Here is a 27,446-nt window from a genome sequence, read left to right as displayed (position 1 = left end):
TCCAACCATCCTGATCTAGGTTTTCTGTGTTCTTCCTAAATTGCTTCAGGCAAATGCTGGGATGATTCCTTTGAAAGAGCAGGGTCGACTTCCTTCCCCATCCTTCCCTAATCCAATGGGACTGATGATATCGCTGATTGATTCCCTTCCCAAAAATCAACCAACCAAACCAACCAACAAAAGCATTAAACATTCAAAGTAGACAGAGTTGATTAATTCATTAGAGGATGTCTTAAATAGTGTAGAGAGCACTGCCACAGGCACAAACCATGTGAAGTGATGATAGGCTTTTGTTATGGTCTTCAGTTCAAAGATTGGTTTGATGCAGCTTTCCATGCTACTCTATCCTGTGCAAGACTCTTCATCTGGGAGTAACTACTGCAATCTACATCCTTCTGAATCTGATTGCTGTATTAATGTTTTGGTCTCCCTCTACAATTTAATCCCCTCCCAACAGTTTCCTCCAATAATAGACTGGTTATCTCTTGATGCCTCAGGATGTGTCCTCTCAACTGATCCCTTCTTTTAGTCAATTCTTCCCAGTTCTATTCATTATCTTATTGTTAGTTACATGATCTACCCATTTACCCTCCAGTATTCTTCAGCAGCACCAGCTTTCAAAAACTTCTTGTCTAGACAGCTTATTGTCCATGTTTCACTATCTCACTTTCTTGTCAAACACTTTTAGGAAAGACCTCCTAACACTTGAATCTATATTCGATGTTAACAAATTTGGTTTTCTTGCCATCGCCAGTATATATTTTTAATCCTCTTTACTTTGACAATCGGCAATTATTTCAATGGCAAACTTCATCCACCACTTTAAGTGCCTCCATTCTTAATGTAATTGCCTCAGGATCACTTTATATAATTTGACTACATTCCAATATTCTTCTTTTCTTTTGCTGATGTTCATCTTATATCGACCTTTCAAGACACTGTCCATTCCATTCAACTCCTCTCCCAAGTCTTTTGATATCTCTAACAGAATTACAATGTCATCAAAAAACCTCAAAGTTTTTATTACATCTCAATGAAATTTAATTCCCTCCCAAAATTTATATTTGATTTTTTTTAAATGCTTGTTCAGTGTACAGATTGGCGATAGACTACAACCCTGTCTCACTTGTTTCTCAATCATAGATTCCCTTTCATGCCTTTTGAGTCATAAAACTGCCATCTGGTTTCTGTACAGGTTGTAAAGTGAGAAAAATAAAAAAAATATTCTAGACTTGCTAAAACACAATTAAGCACTCTTATCAAAAGATCTCAAGGTAAAATTAATAAAAGTAACAATTTGAGTAAAAATCCTTTAGATGATACCAGTAAAATTTGTAAAACGAAAAATCAAAAATATCTAATATTAATAAACAACAATTAATTGATCCATCAAGAGATCTGAGAATTTTTTTAATAAAGACAGTTGGAATTATTTTCGAAAGCTTGTAGAAAATAAATACCAAGAAATTAAACAAAAATTTACCAGAAGAGTTTATCAGCTTTTAATTTTCTATATGATGAGGATTTTTTCAAATCACCTAAACGAACTGATAGAAAAGCTACTGTTTTGAAATCAAGAAAAGTAACTTATGGAATTAAGGATAATATTGTTGAACTACAAGAATTTTTAATCGAGTTAATGAAGAAATAAGCACCAAATTAAAGAATATTTTAATACAAGTGTGGGACAGCGAGTGGAATATTATTATTTCTATTGTACTGTATTGTTGCCATTCTCAACACTGGCTCTCTAATTACAATCTTGGCAACCAGTAAGTGATTAGCAAAAACGTAATATCTGTAATTAAAGTTTACTGTGCCCACTGTGGTGGAGAAACAAAGTTGTTGAACATTGAAGTTCATTACTCTGAGGATTTAGGATGATGTCTGGGATTCATAAAAAATACGACACAGGTTCTGAGTCTGATATGAATCTAGAAGTGAACTGAGGCCTTATTCTAGCTCGCAGCACTCTTATTTATGCAGCCGTGGTGCGGACCGCCGAAGGCGCAGCCGACAAAATTTGCCTTTTTAACTAGCCGCTCAGGCTAGAAAAGCACCACTTCAAGTTACTAAATTATTAATTTCTTGGTTCGCTGAAAGCAAATGAAACTCTCAATTTAATTGTGCAATCAGCACACAGGTAAATTTATCCAGTTTATGTTCATAATTTAATAAATTATGACATACATATGTTATCAAAGAATTAGCTATAAATAATGAAGATACTGATGCTATTCCAAATGATGAACAAAAATATATTTCTTTTATTAAATATGTTGAAGATGGATTAACATTAAGTTTTTAGTTTCATTTAAGTTTGTGATGTCAAGTACTGATAACTTCTCTTCTAATCCTATAAAAGAACAATTCAGAAAAAACAGCAAAATAACAGAGTATATCATTATGAATATATGGTTTCTGAAGAAGAATTACAAGAAACTAAATTAGCTAAAAATGATGGTCTTTATTCATGATGTAAATAAAGATAATATTTCTGATGAAGATTATAATCAAGCAAAAACAAATCGGAAATAATTCAATATTAAAAATTTATATGAATATACAAAATAATATAATTAATCTAATGTTTTAATTTTAGGAGATATTTTTGAAAATTTTAAAGATCCATGTTTAATGTCTTATAAACCCAACCCATCTTCATATTTTACAGTATGCAGATATCTTGGGATTCTATGTTAATAATAACAAAATTCAGATTAAACTTATGAAACGATTATTGTATGATTTTGTTTCTTGAGAAAGGAATTCAAGGTGGAAAGTCTCAAAGTATTAAAAACACATGCTAAATCAAATAATAGTTATATGAAAAATTTTAAGCCAGAAAACAATCAAAATATGTTACACTTTTACAAGCAAATAATTTACACAATTGTGCACTGTCTCAGTTCTTACCATTTAAATATTTCAATTGGTAAGAAGCATAATGTCTTAATTGTGAATAAATACTTAAAATGCCAGAGGATAATAAATATTACTATGTTTTACAAGTCGATTTAGTATATCCAAACATATTATGTGATTTACATAAAGATTTACCATTAGCATCAGAAATATAAAATAAACTATTAAACATTAATGTTTATCTCTTGAATTAAAACTTTCGAAAATCCTAGAATCTTATCCTTTGATGAGCAGATTGGTTGAAGCAATACTTTGATTTTAATACAGAAATGAGAAAATAGGCAGGTATCGATTTTGAAAAAGATTTCTACAAGTTAATGAAGAATTCAGTATTTGGAAAACAAAGGAGTATATTAGAAATATTTAAAATATTCAAATAATAATGGAGCTAAGAAAAAATACAAATTATATTTCAAAACCAGATTAGAAGATACTACCATATTTTTAGAAAATCTAATTGCAGTTAATATGAAAAAAATTAAAATAATTTCAATGAACCAGTTCATAATGGAAAGAGTATTCTAGATATTTCGAAAACAAAAATGTACAATTTTAACTGTAATGTAAGAAACCAAAATAGAGTGAAAATATTGATTTGTTACATAGGTACTGATTCTTTTATTTATGATACAAGAACCAAAGATTTTTATAAAGATATGAAATAAGTTATTAATTACTTTGACACAACTGATTATTCGAAACATAATATTTATGGATTTCCACAAGTAAAAAAGAAAAGTTTAGGAAAACTGAAAGATAAAAATTGTTGAAAAACTATCATAGAACACATTGGTTTAAGGTTGAAAATGTATGTTGATAAAGTTGGTGATAAAAAATAGAAAAAATCTTAAGGAGTTGAAAAGAAATCTGTTGTGAAAAGAGCAATAAATTTTTTGATTAAAAAATTGTTTAGAAAACAAGAAAAAACAATAGAGAAACATGAATTTTATTAGATAATCTAAACAAAGATTGTGTATACAGTAACATGAATTTCATTAGATAATCAAAACATGAATTATGTATAGTTGAATGTAAAAAAAATCGTTTTAACTACTGCTGATGATAAACTTGTTATATTAAAGATGTAATTAATTCATTAGCAGTTTTTAATATTCTTTCATGATATGGTAATTTTTATTGTATTTGCAAATGTATTTTACACACAAATTGTCCATAAAATCATTCCACATCTCCATAATAACTTTATGTTTTTCATAAGTTAACGCTATTTTCTCATTTTTCGATTGACCACAGTTACGAATATATCAAAAGATTTTTGACTTTGTTTCTATATTTTTCACAAGTAAATATTTTATGATACCACTTATGAACAATATCTTTTATTTATTCATATTTATTATACTTATATCCTCTTTGTTTCTTTTTTATACAATCAATACAACTTGGTTTTGAAGGTGTTTTATGTTTTGTTATTTTTATTTCTTTATAAATCTATTTTTGTTGACTGTAAAATTGATAAACATTTTAATATCGTGTTTCATTTCTAAAGAAAAATTTATTGGAATTAAAAACAAAAATACAAAAAGTTTATTATATAAATGATATCAATTCTAGATCTAATAAACGTATATATAACAACAAAAGAGTTTTAATAGTAATTTACGAAAAATATAATCCATGATTTAAAGCAAAAGATATTTGTGATTATTTGGAATATGTTAACTCTAGAGACCCTTCGAAAGACAATGTTAAAATTAAGCATATATGGAAATATAAAGAATTAAGAAGTAGTTCACAGCTACACTTTCATTCACATGCAAATTTTGTAAATGAATCAGGTTTGTATTCTTTAATTATGAAATCAAAAATCCCTTTAGTAGAAATTAATCAAGCTTCGATTTATGAAGATGTTTTACTATCAATTCGGAAACATGGTGTATATAAAATAAAGATTACTGTAAAATGACTATATTGATGTAAAATAAATCATTTAAAAGAACTGAATAAAATTAAACAGAATTATATACAAAAATTAAATGAACAATTTGACACTATCGGAAATAGATATATAAATTGTGAAGAATTTTTAAGAATCCATTATGTACCAAATTCAATAAATTTATATCCTGGAATTAAATAAAGTTTATGAATTAGTTGGCACTGAAATTATTTCAATACTTTGGAAAATTATTCATGAGAGCAATTGTAGTATGATAGAACTTATCTAGTGAGAGTTTCTTAGAATATTTTTATGTATTTAATTTTAAAATAACGGTCATAACGATTTTTATCTAATGTATCGCACAAAATCGTATTAATTCAAACTTAAAAACTTGAAATGATCCTGACATGATAAGTCATTATTGTTGACCTTTATTTGAGTATTAAAATGAACTCTTTGTTCTATAATGAAACAGTAATAATAACGAATTTTGTACTCAATGTTAAACATGTTAAATACTCATTAACTAACTCCATTTATACATTAATTTCTTATTGATATTTTTAAAAATTGCATTGCTTTTATTTACCTATCTATTGTGTGAATTACCAAATTATACTATTAAACATATTTTATTACCTTCCTTATTCAAAAGTTTTTCAACAAGATAAACATCTGGAAAATTGATTTTCAGTAATTCTTGTTCATAAAAATTTCTTTTTGTTTGTCCACCATTTAAAGGTTTCCGTTTATATGTGATTGGATTATAATGAATAACACCTTCAATTTCAAAACTTTCTGTTGACTGGTTGGCATTACATCCTTTTTCAAAAATTTCTTTCAAGTTACTTACTCTTGTTTAACCACCAGTTTTATATTTAGCATCGGCACCTAACAAAATTGGTTTGTAAATGGTTTTCAATAATTTTTTTTCATTTTCTTTCTCTACATCTTTTGGCTCCTTTTTGACAGTTGAATGTTTTGTGTTATTATATTCGACAATTAATTTAAAAAATATGTGATCCCCTTTAGAATTTCTTTGAAGAGTAAATATTTTCCACATCTTGTCTTTCGATGACCTATTAAATCGTTAAACAACAGTGCTTTTAATTCACTAAGAGTTGAATAACGATTCCTGTTAAATAATTTCATTAACTCCTTACCATTATCTCTTTGTAATTTTTTTTGGTTTTCTCGACTCAAATCTTTTATCATAACAGTCAACCATATTGTTACCTGTTTTATCTTTAATTGGAATAGCCCAAGCAAATTTTTAAAAAAATCTGTAACAGTTAATAAATATTTATTTCCTTTATTTAATTTGAAAACCCTTAAATTTTACAAAACACATTTCGACTAAATGACCTTGCCATAAATAATGTATTCCAAAAGAAATAATATTCCTTCCTTTAAAATTGTTTCCCATTGCTTTATGTAATTCATTAATAATATGTTCCTGAATACTTAAGCCATTAAGCCATCACCTATAAAATTTTTTAACGAATTGACTCTTTTTACTTTTACATACTGCACAAAGACCTTCGATTCCTTGTCTTCCATTTTTAGTTGTTAATCTATGAGGATTACATGTATGAGTAAGCTTCTTGCACTTCAAACAGTAAATTTGATTATCATTCTTCATTTATATAGAATAAAAACATAATTAATTTACTTACTTTTTCGTCTTTATTTGATTCACCAATTAAGACTATTTTTATGTCTACTGGAACAGTTTTAAGAGAATCTTTTAATCTTAACAGTTAGAAAACTTTATTTATGTGCAGTTTTGAATTATATGACAGCAATAGGTAAAGTTTATCAAAAATACTTATTGAAGTATCAAAGCTGTTATGGTTTTTTATCTATAATTTCACCAACAAAAACAACTTTATTAAGAATAAAAACATACTAATAATGGTGCATTTTTCATTTGCCACCAGTTATAAATGAGAATTCCAAAATTTGTTTATCATTGATTTTTCTACATTTTTATGTTTAAAGTTGTTTAAATAAATCATTAGACATTAAAAAGTCTGAAAATACTTTTTTGGATTTATTTATTTAGTATAGAATTTACTTTGAGCTTGTTTAATGATATAATAACCCAGCTGTGTTAAAATGATTGTGTGTTCAGGTTTTGAAACAAGATTTGATAACTAATTCTCTAAATATTGTTTATTCACTACATCTTTTACATCTATTAAATCATATATATTCACAATACTTCTACCTTCGAACCAACATAACACTTAGTAGTATTAAAAATGGCACTTATTCTTTTTGGAATTGTTTAGTTACATTAACATTCTTTCACTTATATTAATTTTCTGAAGTCTTTTCCTTTTAATTTTGATCTTACTTTTTAATAATTCTCTAACAAACTACTTATTTCTGATTCACTTAACATACAATCCCTTTTACCACTCAAATGTTGTTTAACTGATAGAATATCGTTAAATTCTTCTAAGTAATGTCGATTATATGGAACCATTTCTTTTTCAACTTTTTCATTTTCTTCAACTTCTTTTAAAACTTTTCCTCCTACTCCTTCAATTCCTTGGTTAACTTTTTCAGTTGTATCGATAACTGGTAGATATCCTTTCTTAAATTTTTCATATTCTGTTACATTCAACATTCATATTCAGCGTTTATGTTAAACATTTATTCAGAATTATCCCATCTGCATCATAAATATATCTAGAAGAATGAATGTAATAGCTACTCAAAAAACAACAATGAAAATGTATGCATTCTTTAATGACATTATACCCAATGATACGAATGCATATGTTATTATGTATGATAAAAAGAATTTGACTTGTGATTCTCAACGAAATTTAAAGTAGAGTCAATAAAATTCTTCTGGGTTTGGGTCCACATTGTCAACTACAGAATTTGGGTGTTTCGACGACTATTGCAAGATCCCTTCCTAAGCGTGTATTGCTAACTGCTGAATTGGAGCTAGTCGCTAGTTTCATTACTTTTATACTATGGAGGAGTGCTGTCATTGGATATGGGGGTGAGGAGAAAGGGTACCAGGTGTTCTTTTATTGGTCTTTGCATTGTGTATTGTCATTGGCGGAAATAGGCCTTTTTCCATTGGAGTTTTTTTATTGCTTGCCAATGGTGGAAATAGGTGAACAGGAAATTGAGCGGCTACTGCAGTGTAGCGCTGTTTACTAACTGCCTAGTATCGACTAGGGAGTGTCAGCACTCTGAGCTATACATTGGTCATATTTCAAGAGATTTATTTACCTCAGTCCTGTTGGTGTCTGCAAATTAATAGATGTATAGGATTAGTACTTGGAAACTGGAGCGCTGCAGATCCACAATAAATTCTGGAGCATGGATGAGAATGGTAACTGACGCCAGACCTCGATAAGGTGCTGTGAACACGAATGAAAGTGTAGTGTGACGTCACATTAAACGTTTTAAAAAACATAACATGTGCAATAGCGGCAGACAAAAAGTTAAACATTGTTTCAAACATTATTACAGACAGCAAATGGGTTTTAATGACATAAGCAAAGATTTATTTAAATAATCGCGACTGCGCAGAACACTCAGAATTTATAGAAACTTGAGGCTACAATTTGTTAAAATTCAAATATTTGGTGCAAATTTTGACATCTGATTACAATTTATTAAATTTATATTTGATTCTGTTTGTGTAAGGTAAAACTCTTGCTACTTCATATAACAGTACAAAGTTGATTTCACGAATGGTCCAGCACCAGCTGGAGTATACTAAGTTTTAAATGAGACAATTTTAGGTGCTACTTAATGTGTCCATTTAGTCAAGTAAATATTACATTAAGTGTAGCTGTATAACCTGACACTGAATAAGAGCTGTCGACCTATCTTTAATAACAAGTTCGACAAGTTGTGTTTATGGGTAACGAAAGTCAAATTTTACACACACATCAAAAAACGTTTTCCATCACCTCGGTTCCGAGAGTTCCGGAACCTGTACAGAAAAATGGAATAGAGATCAACATAAACATAATTTTCGCCCTTTTTATTGCTCATTAAAACCACACATTGCATGTTTTACAACATATAGCGAGACCTTCAGAGGTAGTGGTCCAGATTGCTGTACGCACTGGTACCTCTAATACCCACTAGCACTTCCTCTTTCATTGATGCATACCTGTATTCGTTGTGGCATACTATCCACAAGTTCATAAAGGCACTGTCGGTCCAGATTGTCTCGCTCCTCAATGACGATTCGGTGTAGACCCCTCAGAGTGGTTAGTGGGTCACGTTGTCCATAAACAGCCCTTTTTAATCTATCCATGGCATGTTCGATAGGGTTGATGTCTGGAGAACGTTTCGGCCACTCTAGTAGAGCGATGTCGTTATCCTGAATAAGTCATTCACAAGATTTGCACGATGCGGACCTGAATTGTCGTCCAAGAAGACGAATGCCTTGCCAAAATGCTGCCGATATGGTTGCACTAGCGGTTGGAGGATGGTATTCACGTATTGTACAGCCGTTACGGCGCGTTCCATGACTGCCAGCGGCGTACGTCGGCCCCATATAATGCCACCCCAAAATTGTAGGGAACCTCCACTTAGCTGCACTCGCTGGACAGTGTGTCTAAAGCGTTCAGCCTGAACGAGTTGCCTCCAAACACGTCTCCAGCGATTGCAACGATTGTCTGGTTGAAGGCATATGCGGCATTCATCGGTGAAGGGAACGTGATGCATGTTCTGAGAGGTCCATTGGGCATGTTGTTGGGTCCACCTGTACCGAGCTGCATGGTGTCGTTGTTGCAAAGATGGACCTCGCCATCGACATCAGGACTGAAGTTGCGCATCATTCAGCCTATTGCGCACAGTTTGAGTAGTAACATGACGTCCAGTGGTTGTACGAAAAGCATTATTTAACATGATGGCGTTGCTGCCAGTGTTCCTCCAAGCCATAATCCGTAGGAGCAGTCAGCCACTGCAGTAGTGGGCGTCCTGAGCGAAGCATGTCATCGACAGTTCCTGTCTCTCTGTATCTCCTCCATGTTCGAACAACATCGCTTTAGTTCACTCTGAGACTCCTGGACACTTCCCTTGTTGAGAGCCCTTGCTGCGGCATAGTAACAATGCGGACGCGATCGAACTGCGGTATTGTCCATCTACGTATGGTTGAAATACAGACAACACGAGCCGTGTACTTCCTTTCTGGTGGAATGATTGGAACTGATATCGGCTGTCGGAGCCCCTCCGTCTAATAGGTGCTGCTAATGCCTGGTTGTTTACATCTTTGGGTGGGTTTAGTGACATCTCTGAACAGTCAAAGTGACTGTGTCTGTGATACAATATCCATAGTCAACCTCTATCTTCAGAAGTTCAGGGAACTAGGGTGAGCAAAACTTTTTCTGATGTGTGTATGATTTTCTCCGCTCAGGGACTGAGTGTTGCGTTGTCCTACTCATCATCATTTCATCCCAATGGACGCTCAAGTCGCCGAAGTGGCGTCAAACCTAAAGACTTGCACCCGGCGAACAGTCTAACCGACGTGAGGCCCTAGTCCCACTACGTTTACATTTACACTTATCCTCAAAGAAGTTATGTCTGTTTGCTGCCATAAAATCTATCTTATTTTCAACGTGAGTGTTGTTCAGAACTATATGTTCCAGGTAATTTTCAGAGAATGATTTCAGTAATGTTTGACAGGTTTTCTTGTCGTGACCACCACTGTAATTTTTCTACTTGATCGCTAACTGATTATAATCTCCTAATATAATTACCTTAGCAACCCGTACTTTTATATGTAATGAGCCGTCGAGGTGGGCGTCTCCATGCCAAACATGTTCTTCTAGCTCCTTTGCTTCTAAATTTGGCGATCGACTTATGGAAAGTTGGACTGGTTCTCCTTTTCCTCTGAGAAAGGAGTTTGTATTCTTACATATATCGTTTTATACTTCTTCTGAGGTAGTGCATCCCTCCCCGCATGCTTCGCACTATGGAACCCTCTATTCTGCCTCATCTGCCAAGTGCCTTGGTCATCCCTCTTTTGCTACCTTTAAATTTTCGCTACGTTTATAGCTTTCTCACACTTAAAATTACGAATATTCCTACTAGAGTGCTTTTATTTATTCTAATACTATCTTAGCTCTTGATCAGGTTGGCGGGAGTCAGATGTAGGTGGGATCTCTCTTGCTTGAAATGAGCTCTGGGGGAGCCTCCATTTCTTCTTTGACATGCGTGGCAGCTTGTTTTGCTTTTGTTAATATTCGCCTTAAAACCTCTTTTCAAGACGCTGTCCAGTCCATTCAACTGATCTTCCCAGTTCTTTAATGTTTTTGACAGAATTACGATATAAAAATAAAATCTTGTAGATAAACTGAAGCTAGAGAGGGGAAGAAACGATAGGAGAGGGAGAGGATCGCTACTGACAGCTGCATCGGTACATTACGCGCTATCAGCGGCGACAATTGAAAATGTGTACCGCACCAGGTCTCGCACCTGGGCTCTCCTGCTTACTAAGCAAATGCGTTAAGCACTGAACCATCAGGTACACAGCGTTACTGCCACTGGCCGAAGTATCTAGGCACGCCTCACGGTCGATCTACACTCCCATCGAGTGCTACTTATTCACAGTCCCTGACCATTTCCTCTATGTTCACTGCTATGAGGTTGTCACAAGAGGTCGAACGTATTTGCGCATCCGGACTGAAGCATCCATTGGCCAGCTAGGCGAATCAGTAAATGAATGCGTGGTGTCTGTTCTTTCCAGCACCCTGCAGGAATCTCAGATACTACATCAAAAAAGGTTTGTATCACGCCTGTTCCTATAACTCCTGAAGGCAGACGTTGACTATGTATATTTTATCACAGACACGGTCCCTTTGACTGTTCAGAGATGTCACTAAACCCACACATCTATGTAATCAACCATACATGAGCAGCTGAGGGGGTACGACAGCCTATCAGTTCCAGTCGTTCCACCAGGAAGGAGATACACGGCTCGTGATGTGTGTAATACAACCAGGCCTAGACGGTCAATACCGCGGTGCGATCGAGTGAACGTCGTTACTTTGTGCCAGGAAGGGCTCTCAACAACGGAAGTGTCCAGGCGTCTCGGAGTGAACCAAAGTGATGTTGTTTGGACATGGAAGAGGTACAGATAGACAGGAACTGTCGATGACATGCCTCGCTCATGGCCCCCATGGGCTACTACTGCTGTGGATGACCGCTAACTACGGATTATGGCTTGGAGGAACTCTGAAAGCAACGCCACCATGTTGAATAATGCTTTTCGTGCAGCTATGGGACGTCGGGTTACGACTCAAACTGTGCGCAATAGGCTGAATGATGCGCAACTTCACTCCCGTCGTCGATGATGAGGTCCATCTTTGCTCCCACGACACCATACAGCTCGGTAGACATGGGCCCAACAACATGCCCAATGGACCGCTCAGGATTGGCATTACGTTCTCTTCAGTGATGAGTGTCGCATCTGACTTCATCCAGACAATCGTCGAAGACGTGTTTGGAGGCAACTTGGTCAGGCTGAACGTCTTAGACACACTGTCCAGCGAGTGCAGCAAGGTGGAGGTTCCCTGCTGTTTTGAGGTGGCATTGTGTGGGGCCGACGTACGCCGCTGGCATTCATGGAACGCGCCATAACGGCTGTACAATAAGTGAATACCATCCTCCGGCCGATAGTGCAACCATATCGGCAGCATATTGGCGACGCATTCATCTTCATGGACGACAATTCGCGCTTCTATTATGTAAATCTTTTGAATGACTTATTCAGGATAGCGACTTCGCTCGACTAGAGTGGCAAGCATGTTCTCCAGACATCAACCCTATCGAACATGCCAGGGATGGATTGAAAATGGATGTTTATGGACGACGTGACCCACCAACAGCTCTGAAGGATCTACGCCGAGTCGTCGTTAGGAGTGGGACAATCTGGACCAACAGTGCCTTGATGTACTTGTGGATAGTATTCCACGACGAATACAGGCATGCATCAATGAAATAGGACGTGCTAGTGGGTTTTAGAGGTACCGGTGTGTACAGCAGTCGCAGTCTGGACCACCACCTCTGTAGGCCTTGCTTTATGGTGGTACAACGTGCAATGTGTGTATTTCATGAGCAATAAAAAGGGCGAAAATTATGTTTATGTTGATCTCTATTCCAATTTTCTGTACAGGTTCCGGAAGTCTCGGAACCGAGGTGATGCAAAACTTTTGTTGATGTGTGTAAAATCTTTTAAGTTATTAGACCGCGTGATGCTCCTCTTCACTTTCGTCTGGAGGAAAATGACGGGACCTAAAGACCAACAAGATTTGACCTTCAGTGACAACGGCCCAAAATCTAGCGAAGTTAAATAGAATTACGATGTCACTGGCAAACCTCAAGCTCATTAATTATTCTTCCTGATACTCAGTTACCGATGAAAATTTATCTTTGGCTTCCTTCACAACTTTCTCAACGTGCATAGTGAATAATATTCGAGATAAATTACAACTACGTATCACTTCCTTTACAGCTGTGTCTTCCTCTTCATTTTATTTGCCTCTTACAACTGTAGTCTGGTTTATGTACAGGTTGTGAATAAATTTTCGTTGCCTGTATTTTATCCCTGTTGCTTGAAGTTTTTGAAAGATTGTATGCCTGTCAGCATTGTCAAAAGTTTTCTCTGAAGCTACAAACGCTATAAGCTGAAGTTTCCTTTTCTCTTCATGTGAGTCGTAGTGGCAATTTTACCTTGTGCGATCCTACAATTCTCCGGCACCCAAACCGATTTTCTCCGAGATCAGCGTCTACCAGTTTTTCCTTTCATATGCAAATAATTCGTACCAGCATTTTGCGGCCATGACTTCTAAAAGTGAGGATTTGGTGTTAGTCAACCCTGTCACTTCCTGGCTCCTTTGAAATAGATGTTATTAGACTATTATTCCCCCCCCCCCCCCCCCCCATGAACCATGGACCTTGCCGTTGGTGGGGAGGCTTGCGTGCCTCAGCGATACAGATGGCCGTACCGTAGGTGCAACCACAACGGAGGGGTATCTGTTGAGAGGCCAGACAAAGGTGTGGTTCCTGAAGAGGGGCAGCAGCCTTTTCAGTAGTTGCAGGGGCAACAGTCTGGATGATTGACTGATCTGGCCTTGCAACATTAACCAAAACGGCCTTGCTGTGCTGGTACTGCGAACGGCTGAAAGCAAGGGGAAACTACAGCCGTAATTTTTCCCGAGGACATGCAGCTTTACTGTATGATTAAGTGATGATGGCATCCTCTTGGGTAAAATATTCCGGAGGTAAAATAGTCCCCCATTCGGATCTCTGGGCGGGGACTACTCAGGAGGATGTCGTTATCAGGAGAAAGAAAACTGGCATTCTGCGGATCGGAGCGTGGAATGTCAGATCCCTTAATCGGGCAGGTAGGTTAGAAAATTTAAAAAGGGAAATGGATAGGTTAAAGTTAGATATAGTGGGAATTAGTGAGGTTCGGTGGCAGGAGGAACAAGACTTCTGGTCAGGTGACTACAGGGTTATAAACACAAAATCAGATAGGGGTAATGCAGGAGTAGGTTTAATAATGAATAGGAAAATAGGAATGCGGGTAAGCTACTACAAACAGCATAGTGAACGCATTATTGTGGCCAAGATAGATACGAAGCCCACACCTACTACAGTAGTACAAGTTTATATGCCAACTAGCTCTGCAGATGATGAAGAAATTGAAGAAATGTACGATGAAATAAAAGAAATTATTCAGATAGTGAAGGGAGACGAAAATTTAATAGTAATGGGTGACTGGAATTCGAGTGTAGGAAAACGGAGAGAAGGAAACATAGTAGGTGAATATGGATTGGGGCTAAGAAATGAAAGAGGAAGCCGCCTAGTAGAATTTTGCACAGAGCACAACTTGATCATAGCTAACACTTGGTTTAAGAATCATGAAAGAAGGTTGTATACGTGGAAGAACCCTGGAGATACGAAAAGGTATCAGATAGATTATATAATGGTAAGACAGAGATTTAGGAACCAGGTTTTAAGTTGTAAGACATTTCCAGGGGCAGATGTGGACTCTGACCACAATCTATTGGTTATGACCTGTAGATTAAAACTGAAGAAACTGCAAAAATGTGAGAAATTAAGGAGATGGGACCTGGATAAACTGAAAGAACCAGAGGTTGTACAGAGTTTCAGAGAGAGCATAAGGGAACAATTGACAGGAATAGGGGAAAGAAATACAGTAGAAGAAGAATGGGTAGCTCTGAGGGATGTAGTAGTGAAGGCAGCAGAGGATAAAGTAGGTACAAAGACGAGGGCTGCTAGAAATCCTTGGGTAACAGAAGAAATATTGAATTTAATTGATGAAAGGAGAAAATATAAAAATGCAGTAAATGAAGCAGGCAAAAAGGAATACAAACGTCTCAAAAATGAGATCGACAGGAAGTGCAAAATGGCTAAGCAGGGATGGCTAGAGGACAAATGTAAGGATGTAGAAGCTTATCTCACTAGGGGTAAGATAGATACTGCCTACAGGAAAATTAGAGAGACCTTTGGAGAGAAGAGAACCACGTGTATGAATATCAAGAGCTCAGATGGCAGCCCAGTTCTAAGCAAAGAAGGGAAGGCAGAAAGGTGGAAGGAGTATATAGAAGGCTTATACAAGGGCGATGCACTTGAGGACAATATTATGGAAATAGAAGAGGATGTAGATGAAGACGAAATGGGAGATACGGTACTGCGTGAAGAGTTTGACAGAGCACTGAAAGACCTGAGTCGAAACAAGGCCCCCGGAGTAGACAACATTCCATTAGAACTACTGACGGCCTTGGGAGAGCCAGTCATGACAAAACTCTACCAGCTGGTGAGCAAGATGTATGAGACAGGCGAAATACCCTCAGACTTCAAGAAGAATATAATAATTCCAATCCCAAAGAAAGCAGGTGCTGACAGATGTGAAAATTACCGAACTATCAGTTTAATAAGCCACGGCTGCAAAATACTAACGCGAATTCTTTACAGACGAATGGAAAAACTGGTAGATGCAGACCTCGGGGAGGATCAGTTTGGATTCCGTCGAAATGTTGGAACACGTGAGGCAATACTGACCTTACGACTTATCTTAGAAGAAAGATTAAGAAAAGGCAAACCTACGTTTCTAGCATTTGTAGACTTAGAGAAAGCTTTTGACAATGTTGACTGGAATACTCTTTTTCAAATTCTAAAGGTGGCAGGGGTAAAATACAGGGAGCGAAAGGCTATTTATAATTTGTACAGAAACCAGATGGCAGTAATAAGAGTCGAGGGGCATGAAAGGGAAGCAGTGGTTGGGAAAGGTGTGAGACAGGGTTGTAGCCTCTCCCCGATGTTATTCAATCTGTATATTGAGCAAGCAGTAAAGGAAACAAAAGAAAAATTTGGAGTAGGTATTAAAATTCATGGAGACGAAGTAAAAACTTTGAGGTTCACCGATGACATTGTAATTCTGTCAGAGACGGCAAAGGACTTGGAAGAGCAGTTGAACGGAATGGACAGTGTCTTGAAAGGAGGATATAAGATGAACATTAACAAAAGCAAAACGAGGATAATGGAATGTAGTCAAATTAAATCGGGTGATGCTGAGGGAATTAGATTAGGAAATGAGACACTTAAAGTAGTAAAGGAGTTTTGCTATTTAGGAAGTAAAATAACTGATGATGGTCGAAGTAGAGAGGATATAAAATGTAGACTGGCAATGGCAAGGAAAGCGTTTCTGAAGAAGAGAAATTTGTTAACATCGAATATAGATTTATGTATCAGGAAGTCGTTTCTGAAAGTATTTGTTTGGAGTGTAGCCATGTATGGAAGTGAAACATGGACGATAACTAGTTTGGACAAGAAGAGAATAGAAGCTTTCGAAATGTGGTGCTACAGAAGAATACTGAAGATAAGGTGGATAGATCACGTAACTAATGAGGAGGTATTGAATAGGATTGGGGAGAAGAGAAGTTTGTGGCACAACTTGACTAGAAGAAGGGATCGGTTGGTAGGACATGTTTTGAGGCATCAAGGGATCACAAATTTAGCATTGGAGGGCAGCGTGGAGGGTAAAAATCGTAGAGGGAGACCGAGAGATGAGTACACTAAGCAGATTCAGAAGGATGTAGGTTGCAGTAGGTACTGGGAGATGAAGCAGCTTGCACAGGATAGAGTAGCATGGAGAGCTGCATCAAACCAGTCTCAGGACTGAAGACAACAACAACAACAGACTATTATTAGAGTCTCATATACTTTTCATAGCAGTGAAATTGTTTTATCGTGGTATATTCTGCCAAGGATGTCAATATTTCTGAGGGAATGTCGTCTGCTTCATCTCCTATCGTTATCACAAAGAAATCGAATGGGAGAACAGACTTTGTGCAGACTTTAAAGCAATACTCTTATTTCACGTTCACAGTTATTGATTCTTTGCCGCTCCCATGTAGCAGGGAGCGTATACATCACCTAGCAGGTGGACGAGTCTTTCCCAGAATTGATCTAGCCAATGCTCACCTTCAACTTTTCTGTATGAGGAAACAAAACAATTTATCACACAACGAATTGTGAAAGGTCTTGGTAGCAAAGTAATTGCACAAAGTGCTTCTCTGACAAGTGAAGATAAAAAATATGGTGGTCTGTAAGTACGTCAGCTTGTATCAATACCATTTCCTTCCCCTCGGAGACGCATCTGCTCCTGCGTTGTTTAATTGTTTTCTCGAATAGTGATATGGAAACTTCCGTCCCGTTGAAATGACATGGATGACATAATTGTGTCCGGACAAACACTGGAACATCATCTCAAAGGTTTAGAATTTCTTCAAGTTTTAACTGATGCAGGACTCAGGAGCCATTTATAAAAATCTTCATTTTTAAATACTAAAACTTAATATTTGGGATATCTCATTGGCTCCCGTGGCACTTGTCATTCGACTAAGCATTTACAGGCCATCCGGAGATTGCTTTCTCTTACAAATTTATGGGAAGTGCAAGCGGTTCTTAGAAAACTTACGAATTACATTAAATTTATTCCAACTGCAACGCAAATTGCTGATCTTTACCATCGTCTTCAGCGTAAAGATGTTCCTTTCCATTGGACTGGAGAGTGCGAATAATCATTTCAAACGTTGAAAAATGCATTGTTTTGTTATCCATATACTTTTCATTTCGATCTGCAGAAATTGGTATTCCTTGCAGTTGACGCATCATCACAAGGAATAGAGACAGTTTTATCTAACAAGGTTGGAAACACATGGTGCCCCATAGCATTCACATCTCATACGTTGAACAAGGCGCAAGTCAACTAAAATCATCTGGCAAAGCACGACTTAGCCATCACGTCACGAAATTTCTTCGAAATCTGCGTGGCAGAAATTTTTTTCTGCTGACTGATCGTAAGCCGTTGACTGCTCTTGTTTCTTCCGCTGAGATTTGCCCCTCATTGTGCAGTACAGAAGTTTCAACGCTGACCATCGTTTCTTTCGAATTACCAATATGAAATTCTTTACCGCCTTACAGCACAGCGTGCAATGCAGACACTCTGTGTCTCCTGTCTGCGGGAAGTGATCTAGAATTCGATGCATCAGAGGCTTCTTCATCTTGGCCAATCTGATTCACGAGCATTAAAACCTATTCTAGGTAGCAGGTCGGTGGTCATAATGTTACGTAATGGTGTAATTTTCATATGACTACAGCAAAATATTTGGAAAATTTTACGTAGAGGACATCGGAAAGTCGCCAGAACTAAGCAGCTAGCGTGCCAGCATTGTAAGTGGTCCAGTCCTGATAAGTAGACTGAACAGATGAGTGCCCTCAGGCACGCATTCTCGGACAACGACGAAGCCCGCGCCAAGAATTTTTCAACTAATCTCGTCTGGATGGTCCTTGGCAGAGCATCCATACTGACCTTGGTGGCCGTTTTTGGAACATGCGATGGCTACTTATCATCGATACATACAGGAGATATCCATTTGTCATTCCAATGAATTGGACAATTAGTGCTACATAGTGCTACACGATCATAGCAATCGCATCTGTCTTTTGTTTGGAAGGATTGCCATAAAATATCATTTCGGACAGTGGCCCACAGTTGTCTTCATTGGAATGCCAATGATCTAGCGAGAAAAGCGGGATCCCACATGTTCATTGGTTCAGTTCTCTTCTCAGTCGAGTAGAGGAGCTGAACGTTGTATTGGTACTTTCATGGCTCAGATGTCCTAATTTCGTGCTTCACACTAATGGGAAAATGCTTAGTTGTTGTTTCTGAGTATCTATCGGACTCTCCGTTTTTAGATGCTTCACCAACAGAATTTTTACACTGTCGTCGTCATCCCACTTTGCTGCATCTACTCTATCCTCGACAGCCTGCATCAGACTTCGCAACGAAATTCTGTGCAAACCACAAAGTTTTCTATCGTGTCTACAACAAACCTCAAAACTCGTCGTGCAGTCGCCGCTGCAGCCACTGCATCGTTGGTCTTTGATAGCGAAGTCAGTCACAGACACCGAGCCTGCAACAGCCGTACAGCCTTCGGCATCCTCAAAAGCACCAATGCTGCATACACTTGTACAGCTGGATGAACGTTTCAACTTCTGGTTTTTGGAAGATGTTCTTTGTGTTTCGCGTGCGAACGTCGGGACGTGGGTTGGTTGACGCCAGCTGCCATGGTGCTACATTCTCCTCCATCAGCCGCACCACGGCACGGACCGTCCCCACATCGTCGCACACAATCAACCCATGCAGCGACAATGCGCAATTTTGCATGTGTGTTTGGCGGTGATGCGGGGGTGGGTGGGGGGTTGGAAGAACCAAATATCTATCTTTGATCACTTATCAAAAATACATATTTAATTCTTTATCCTCTGTATAGTGTAAACAAATGTTATCTTTTATTCATATATTAATTTTTGTGATGTTCTACACTACATCGTGCAACTCTGGACGGGAGAGGTAATATCTGGTGTCTGTCCTCGACGTTCATGTAGTTAACTGTCTAAGAAATGGGGCATACTAACAACAACCTCACCTCTCACCATACGTGTGCTTCCTTGTGAAGCGTCTTGTGAAAATTTATGCACAATTTGAAAATAATTTCTGCACTAATAAATATAACATTAGAAACAAAAATAGCCTCTGCTATCGACAATTTAGCATTATTCCTGCACAGGAAGTAGCAAAGTATGCACCCATAAAAATATTTAACAATCTGCCTTGTGAAATAAAGGGGCTGGCAGATGACCAAAGTTTAAAAAAATTGAAATCGTTTGAATTGACAACTTCTCCTACTCTACAGAATAATTTCTGAGAGATAGTACTTGGACTACATTTAGATTAGGTTGTAGATGAACTGAAGAACAATAAATCGATTTAAGTAGATGGCAGGCATGTAGCCGTATATTTACACAAAAATGTATCATCTTGATAAAGCTACTGACACATTCCACACCATGAGGAATTATAAATGAGTGAAAATCAACTTTGCCTTCTATATTATGCTTTGAAAATCTGCATAAATGAACATTCCACTGCTAATATTTGATAGCGTTTTGCACTGAACCTAAGCAGGTAATAATTTAAATTTGAAATTATGTTGATAATTGTTCTTTCTATCAGTGCATCAGGCAATAAAAGATTTTGCCAGCAGTCACAATGTCTGTGAGAACGGTAATTACTGAGTTAAATGAAGGAGCTTCATTTGGGATTTTACATTCCTCACAAAGTTTGCTTATTCTTGTTATCTCCAAAAGCATAATACTGAAAGATTACGTCAGCTGTTTTCTTCACTACAGGCAAGTTGTACATGGAACTCAGAATTATTTGTGGATCGTTTGTCTGTTACCATACACTTAGTTATTGTGATTGATTGATACCTGTATTTGGTACGTTTTTTTCATGCAACAGCATATGTGGCGCATAAAAATTGTAATCAGTACCAGTACATCAGTAATGTACATGAAAATGGGCTTATAACCCTAAATCTAGGTTGTGCGATAACATTAATAATAAATTGTGAAACAAGGCTAGAAACAGTGTTTATTTAGTTAAAAATTGCTTCTTTTCTACATTTCTTACCGCCATAGACTTATATTTTTCAGAGGTTTTAGTCGAATTTTCATAATTCTTTCAAAGTTTGAGATGTAAAGTTTGTGTCTTCGGTTACTCCGAGAATCTTATGTACACAGCTGCGATGATAAAACGAAGTCAGCACACATAACAAGCTGGTACTATGACGCTCACTATTTTAGGTCTGATAAAAAAAAATTGAAAATTTAACAACCTGCACTTTGTTCTTACGGTAAAGAAAATACTCTCAAAGGAAAAAAAAAAAAAATAAATAAGACGCCCCACGAAGGAATTGTCCGAATGGGACGGAAATCGGGAGATGTGATTTATACGTACAGAGAGACAAATGATTAAAATTTCAGAAAAATTGGATTGTTTATTCAAGAGGAAGAGCTTCACAAATTGAACAAGTCAACAGCGCGTTGATGAATCTTATGCAAGCGGTTATTCGGCTTGGCACTAATTGACAGAGTTGTTGGATACCCTCCTGCCCATAATGCTCCAAACATTCTCAACTGGGGAGAGATCTGGGTACCTTGCTGGTCAAGGTATGGTGTGGCAAGCACGAAGACAAGCACTAGAAACTCTCACCGTGTGCGGGCGGGCACTATATTGCTGGAATGTAAGCCCAGGATGAATGCCATGAAAGGCAACAAAATGGGGTGTAGAATATCTTCGACGTCCCGCTGTGCTGTAATAGTGCTGCGGATGACAACGAAAGGGGTCCTTTTATGGAATGAAATGGCACCTAGACCATCACTCTTGCTTGTCGGGCCATATGGCAAGCGACAGACAGGTTGGTACTCACCCTTGCTTGGAGAGCCACCAGACGGGTCTTTGATGGTCATCGGGGCTCAGTTCGAAACGGGACTAATCGCTGACGACAAATCTACTCCAGTCAATGAGATTCGAGCTTGAATGTGGGCTACACCACTGCAAACGAGCTTGTTGATGTACAGAGGTCAATGGTAGTTAGCGCAAGAGATGACGTGAACTCAGCTACCTTTCTGTGAGTCGATTATTAATGGTCCTTGTGGTCACTGAAGCACCAGTTGCGCGTCAAATCGATGATAATGATGAATTCGTGTCTCTGACTGCCGCTCTGACGACTGCTCGGTCCTCACGTTCTGCTGTCCCTCTAGGTCGACCGCTTCCTTATTGACGCTGTGCTTGGCCATGATTTACCCATACCTGTCAACTTCGTCAAATAGTGAAATTGCTTCTGTTCAGATATCGAGCGATTCGCCGATTACTCCAGCTGGCTCCTTTGAGCCCAACTAACCGTCCTCTCAGACGCTCACAGTTGCGTGTATTGTTCATGTGCCTGTCTGTGAGATATAGTTTCTGTCCAACTGAGTACACGGAACGTAATTCGCAAAGACTTTATGCCGTCGTATCGACATGTCCCCTATTTACTATCTTTGCCAGCTGCGCACTGCAATTGCGCTGCATCGTCACACTTTCATCCATTGGCCGCCAAAGCTTACAGTTTTGCATTTTCCGTCGATACCCTTGTGACAATCAATTTGTGACCTCTCTGCAAAACTTTTTCGTGGAGGATCTTTTTTTTTTTTTTTTTCTTAGAGCGTCAATCTCAATAACTTAATTTGTGAAATGGATAATCATAGCTAAATTTAGCTCCTAGTATTTATGATTTTCTAAAACAATGTTAGTGCATCGAGTCTACTCGAAGTAGAGTTACCTTCAGATTATGACGTCTTACCCGAACTGTAAAAGCCTTCTTTTCTAGATGGCGTTGCCGGTGGTCGATGGCTGGCGACCACTGCATTGAGAGCAAATTATCGATTACAAATTGGTATGAGCTGTACAGCCACGAACCCATATGCGGGAAGGTTTAAGGAAAGTTTTGCTATTATTCTCAGGTCGGAACCTGAAATAAATTGTCTCGTATTCCATTAATATAATACTTTTCACATACAGACGAAATGATGTTTAAAAAATCAAAGAAGGATTACTCTCGAACTGTCGACTACTGCACCAGACAAGCTCGAGTAAATGACAACCGTTCCTGCATGCCACAGTGTCGCCAGTTCGTTCTGATGGCTGGACTTAGGATTCTAAGGCGTGTTCAAGTTTATTCGCGCCTTAAGTGAACGATCTGATCTTCGTCTCTGCGGCGGGCATCTGGCGACTAAGTTTTATTTCAGAACTGTACATTGTGTTATATTGGTCACTGTATGGCCATCCATACAGCTTACAATGGATTACCATATTTTGAAGACGAGATTGCTTGCAGACCCATTGTCGTAATTTTTTATGCACAGTGCTACAATCACGATATTTTCGCACAGATCCTGAGGCAACAGAAACAATCAGTATTCTAACAGTTACGTTATGTTGCCAGTGTGAATTAAATAGCTCAGAAATAACTGATTTAAAGTAAATGGATTTATGGAACACTTACTTTCCTTACAGAATCAGACATACGAAATTCTCCACACTTCCTATTAGAATTGTTAGAATAACTACTAGGGTCATGCTGCTAGTTTTTCGTAAGGCTCAGTGTGAGAAAAGTGCACATAAAAGCTGTTTTCTCAATATTATAAACACTAAATGTAATGAAATTTATAATCATCATTTATCCGATGGTTAAGAAACACGTGAGTGGAGATCATCTTCAAACCCTCTCCTCTCAACCACGTGTAACTAAAGAGTGTGCGGAACAGAGGTCATCTCTGTTTCTACATCACCTTCTGCTGGTCAGAGGTAGCCTCTACCCTCCTCATACTCATGGATTTTATTTAATAATTGTTAGAGATAGCCTGTACCCCCTTCGTGCTCATGGATTTTATTTAACAACTGTCAGTGGCAGCCTCTACCCTTTTTACGCTCATGCATTTTATTTAATAATTGTCAGAGGTAGCCTCTACCATTTTCATGCTCACGGATTTTATTTAATAATTGCGAAAATTATTAAGTCTGCCTGCTGCTCGTTTTTTTCTTATTGTTTCGTTATTAACTACGCATTCTTAGATGAAACGCTCAGTGCCTGTAACCTGACTCCCTACTGTATTCGTTTTTCCGTACTGTAAAAAGCATCGGCCATCCTGTCACCAGTAGCGCATGCATCTCGTTAACAAAATGTTTTGACTCACCACAGCTAGCCAATGACAAATTGCAAGCCTCAGGCCGGGGAAGTAATACCGTAGTAGCGGCTGTGGCTCGATATTTTTCTTAGTCCAATGTTTCTGATGATGTTTAGTTTAGCGGTTAACTTTTTTTATTACAGCTTATATCCCTAACAATTTATTCTGTGTTTACGTCCCTCCTAGGAATTTAACGTTAATGAAGGCCACTTTATTTGGCATATCAAATGTTTGCTATCCAGCAACTCCTCATAGTTAATCAAAACAGTTCTGTTCTCTTTACAGTGCCGAGAAATGTAGCACGTAGTTATCTCCATTCGTTGATAATGGAACTCGTAGCGCTCACTTTATTTTTTGTCCACTATTTTAAATTTCTAATGGTTGATAAAACAGTATAAACTTGAAATGCATTGTGTAATGTGTTTACTAAAGATATAGTTGCTGCTGTCAGAGTTTTTTGCGTCTGATCTTGTAATGTCATAATTTCACATCTCGGCGTTGAGATTTCAGATTGAGTGAAATCTCTGTTTTTTAACTGTAGAGAATGATAAAATGGAGACGCAATTTAAGACGCGCCACTCCACTAGATTTTTGTATAAATTAACAGACGGATATTAACTATGTGACAGTAAATCATTTTATTATAAATTGAAAAATATTAGACACCTGCAGAACAGTGGAATCAAATTCATAACAATGGTTCTCACTTGTTATTAATTTTAGGGAGCACTGAAAGACATACGCAGTAAATTTTATGCTGTCGTCGTATATACTCGTAGAGTAACATTCCAGTTCGGAACATGGTGTATTCTACTAATAGACTCACCTGATAGGAGGTTTAGTACTAACGAGAGTTTAGTATGTTAAATGACAATCTTTGACTTTCGTTTACCTTTACATTATCGTAGAGTCTCAGATTGCCAACAAAAGCTACAGTGCTACTGAAAAGCCACAATTTGTTTGAGCCACATGAATTCGGATATTTTTCTCTTTCTTGTGCTATGAAACGATCGTCATGAACTATGTATTTATTGTGGCCCCTTCAAATAGACTTGTTGACCGAAAGGACAGAAGCATGATCGCAAAACTTGGTCGCTTAGCATTTTCAACGTGAGCAAAAGGCCGTCGGCGTTGTAGCCGAGCAGTTCTAGGCGCTCCAGTCTGGAACCGCGCGACCGCTACGGTCGCAGGTTCAAATCGTGCCTCGGGCATGGATGTGTGTGATGTCCTTAGGTTAGTTACGTTTAAGTAGTTCTAAGTTGTAGGGGTCTGATGACCTCAGATGTTAAGACCCATAGTGCTCAGAGCCATTTGAACCATTTTTTGGTCCCAGCAAGACAGTGAGTGGTACATGCGAAAGAAGGTTACAGGCTTGGGGAAATCGTGCAGGAACGATCTATTGAGGTCTGCTTCGCTAGGGAACTAGTAGAAAGAAGAAAAGGACAGATAGATCGCAGATTAAGATCTCATTGATAACAAGATCATTTAAGAAGGCACATTATTTCATTTCAGCAAATAATGTGCCGTGGCGTTGTTGATAAATTTTCCTGATATTCCCATAAAATTCAACAAAAGCGGATACTAACGTAGCCGACTATTTTTACATTGACGTTGAAAAGACCTCTAGGCGATTCGCTACTGTTATACTAAAGTGTGAATGTTCATCTCAGTAATATCCTGGCGAAAAAGGTAAAAATGCATCATTACTTGTTATTTCAGACTCAGATGGTAGATGTTATCATTAAACGTAATAAGAGCAAAACAAGTTCAAAGATCTTCCCTCACTTAATGCAGATTAGTAGCAAAACCATGTTCGACTATAGAATGAGTAGTGTGCTGCTTAATACAGTCACGTCGATTAAACATCTAGACGTTACGTTTCGCAGCGATATTAGGTGGAACGAGCATCTGAGGTTCATAGTAGGTAAGCCGAATGGTTGTCTTCGGTTTATAGTGACAATTTTAGTAAAGTGTGCTTCATACGCAAAGGAGACCGCGTATGAACACTAGTGCGACAAATTCTTGAGTGCTCCTCTAGTGTTTGGAATCCCCAACAGATCCGATTAATGGAAGACGTCGGAGCCAGTCAGAGGCGGGCTGCTAGATTTGTTACCAGTAGATTCGATCATCACACAAGTATTACGGAGAAGCTCCGGGAACACAAATGGGAATCCCTGGAGGACGTTGTTTTCGAGGAACACTATTGAAAATTTTTAAGGAACCGGCACTTGAAGCTGATTGCAGAACGAGTCTACTGCCACCAACTTACGTTTTGCTTAAGGACAACGAAAACAAAATAAGAGAAATTAGGGCCCGTATGAAGGCGTATACACAGTCTTTTTTTCCCTCATTCTATTTGCGGGTGGAATAGGAAAGGAAATGACTAGTAATGGTAGAAGGTATACTCATCCACGCACCATAAGGTGGCTTGCAGGGCACATATGTAGATGTAGATGAATGACGGTGAAAATGTTAATCTACCGTGGCCCTGTTTAAGATGCAATCCCGAAATTCACCTCAAATGGTTTAAAGAAAACACACAATACCAAAATCTGGAAGGCCTACCGGATTGTTAGAACCCCACTACTCCATAATACAATGCACCTGATAAGAAGAAAAAGTAAAGAATTTAAGCTGACAATAATTTCATTTGGCACAATGGCGGGAGGCAAGTCTTTAATTGGACGCCACGTCGTCGACTTGCGATCCCTAACCTACCCTAGTTATCCAACCTGAGAAAGCGGACCTAAAGTATGAGGTGCAGTCAGAAATAAGTGTTGTTGCTAACGGCTCCTTGTTTCTTTGTAATTAGGAGGTTAGATTAAAGACAGTCTGAAAATTATCATGCTCTGAACGGGATTCAACCCCACGACCTTTCGATTTCCAGACAACCTCTTTATCACTACACTGTCAGGAGCGAAGAAGCTGCTAATTTTCTGCTACACTATTTTCGTGTTTCTATAGGATGCGTTTCCTCAATGTTTTGAGGTTTACCTTTCCTTCATATTCTATTCTTACCTCTCCAAGCTCATCGCATTACTCTCAGTGTGCCAGACGGCGTAATGATTATTTCCAGGACTCGTATTTGGGAGCAGTGGGGTTCAGGTCTGCGTCCGACCTCATTTATAGAGGTTTTCCCTACTTTCATTAAATTGAAGCAAATGCCGGGCGAATCCTTTGCAGAGGAGGCAGATGAGTTTCGTCACCAACCATGCCCAATCAGAGTTTGTACTGCGCCTCTAATGAATTTGTCACTGGCTACATGTTCACTTCTGATATTCCTTCCTTTCTTTTCCCCACTATTACGTGAAATTGCCTTGCTGTGCGTCTGCTCATTTTGAGGTTGATGTGATATTTTGGGAAAACTGAATAATTTGTCAAAATTTTTTAAAACTTCGCCTGAAAATAATATACACACAGAAAGATTTGAACCAAGCACAGCTTAACTGCCATCTAAAGAAACAAA

The sequence above is a fragment of the Schistocerca gregaria genome, chromosome X (assembly GCF_023897955.1).
Source record: "Schistocerca gregaria isolate iqSchGreg1 chromosome X, iqSchGreg1.2, whole genome shotgun sequence".
NCBI lineage: Eukaryota > Metazoa > Arthropoda > Insecta > Orthoptera > Acrididae > Schistocerca > Schistocerca gregaria.
The sequence above is the reverse complement of the archived record's forward strand: the minus strand, read 5'-3'. Positions refer to the sequence as shown.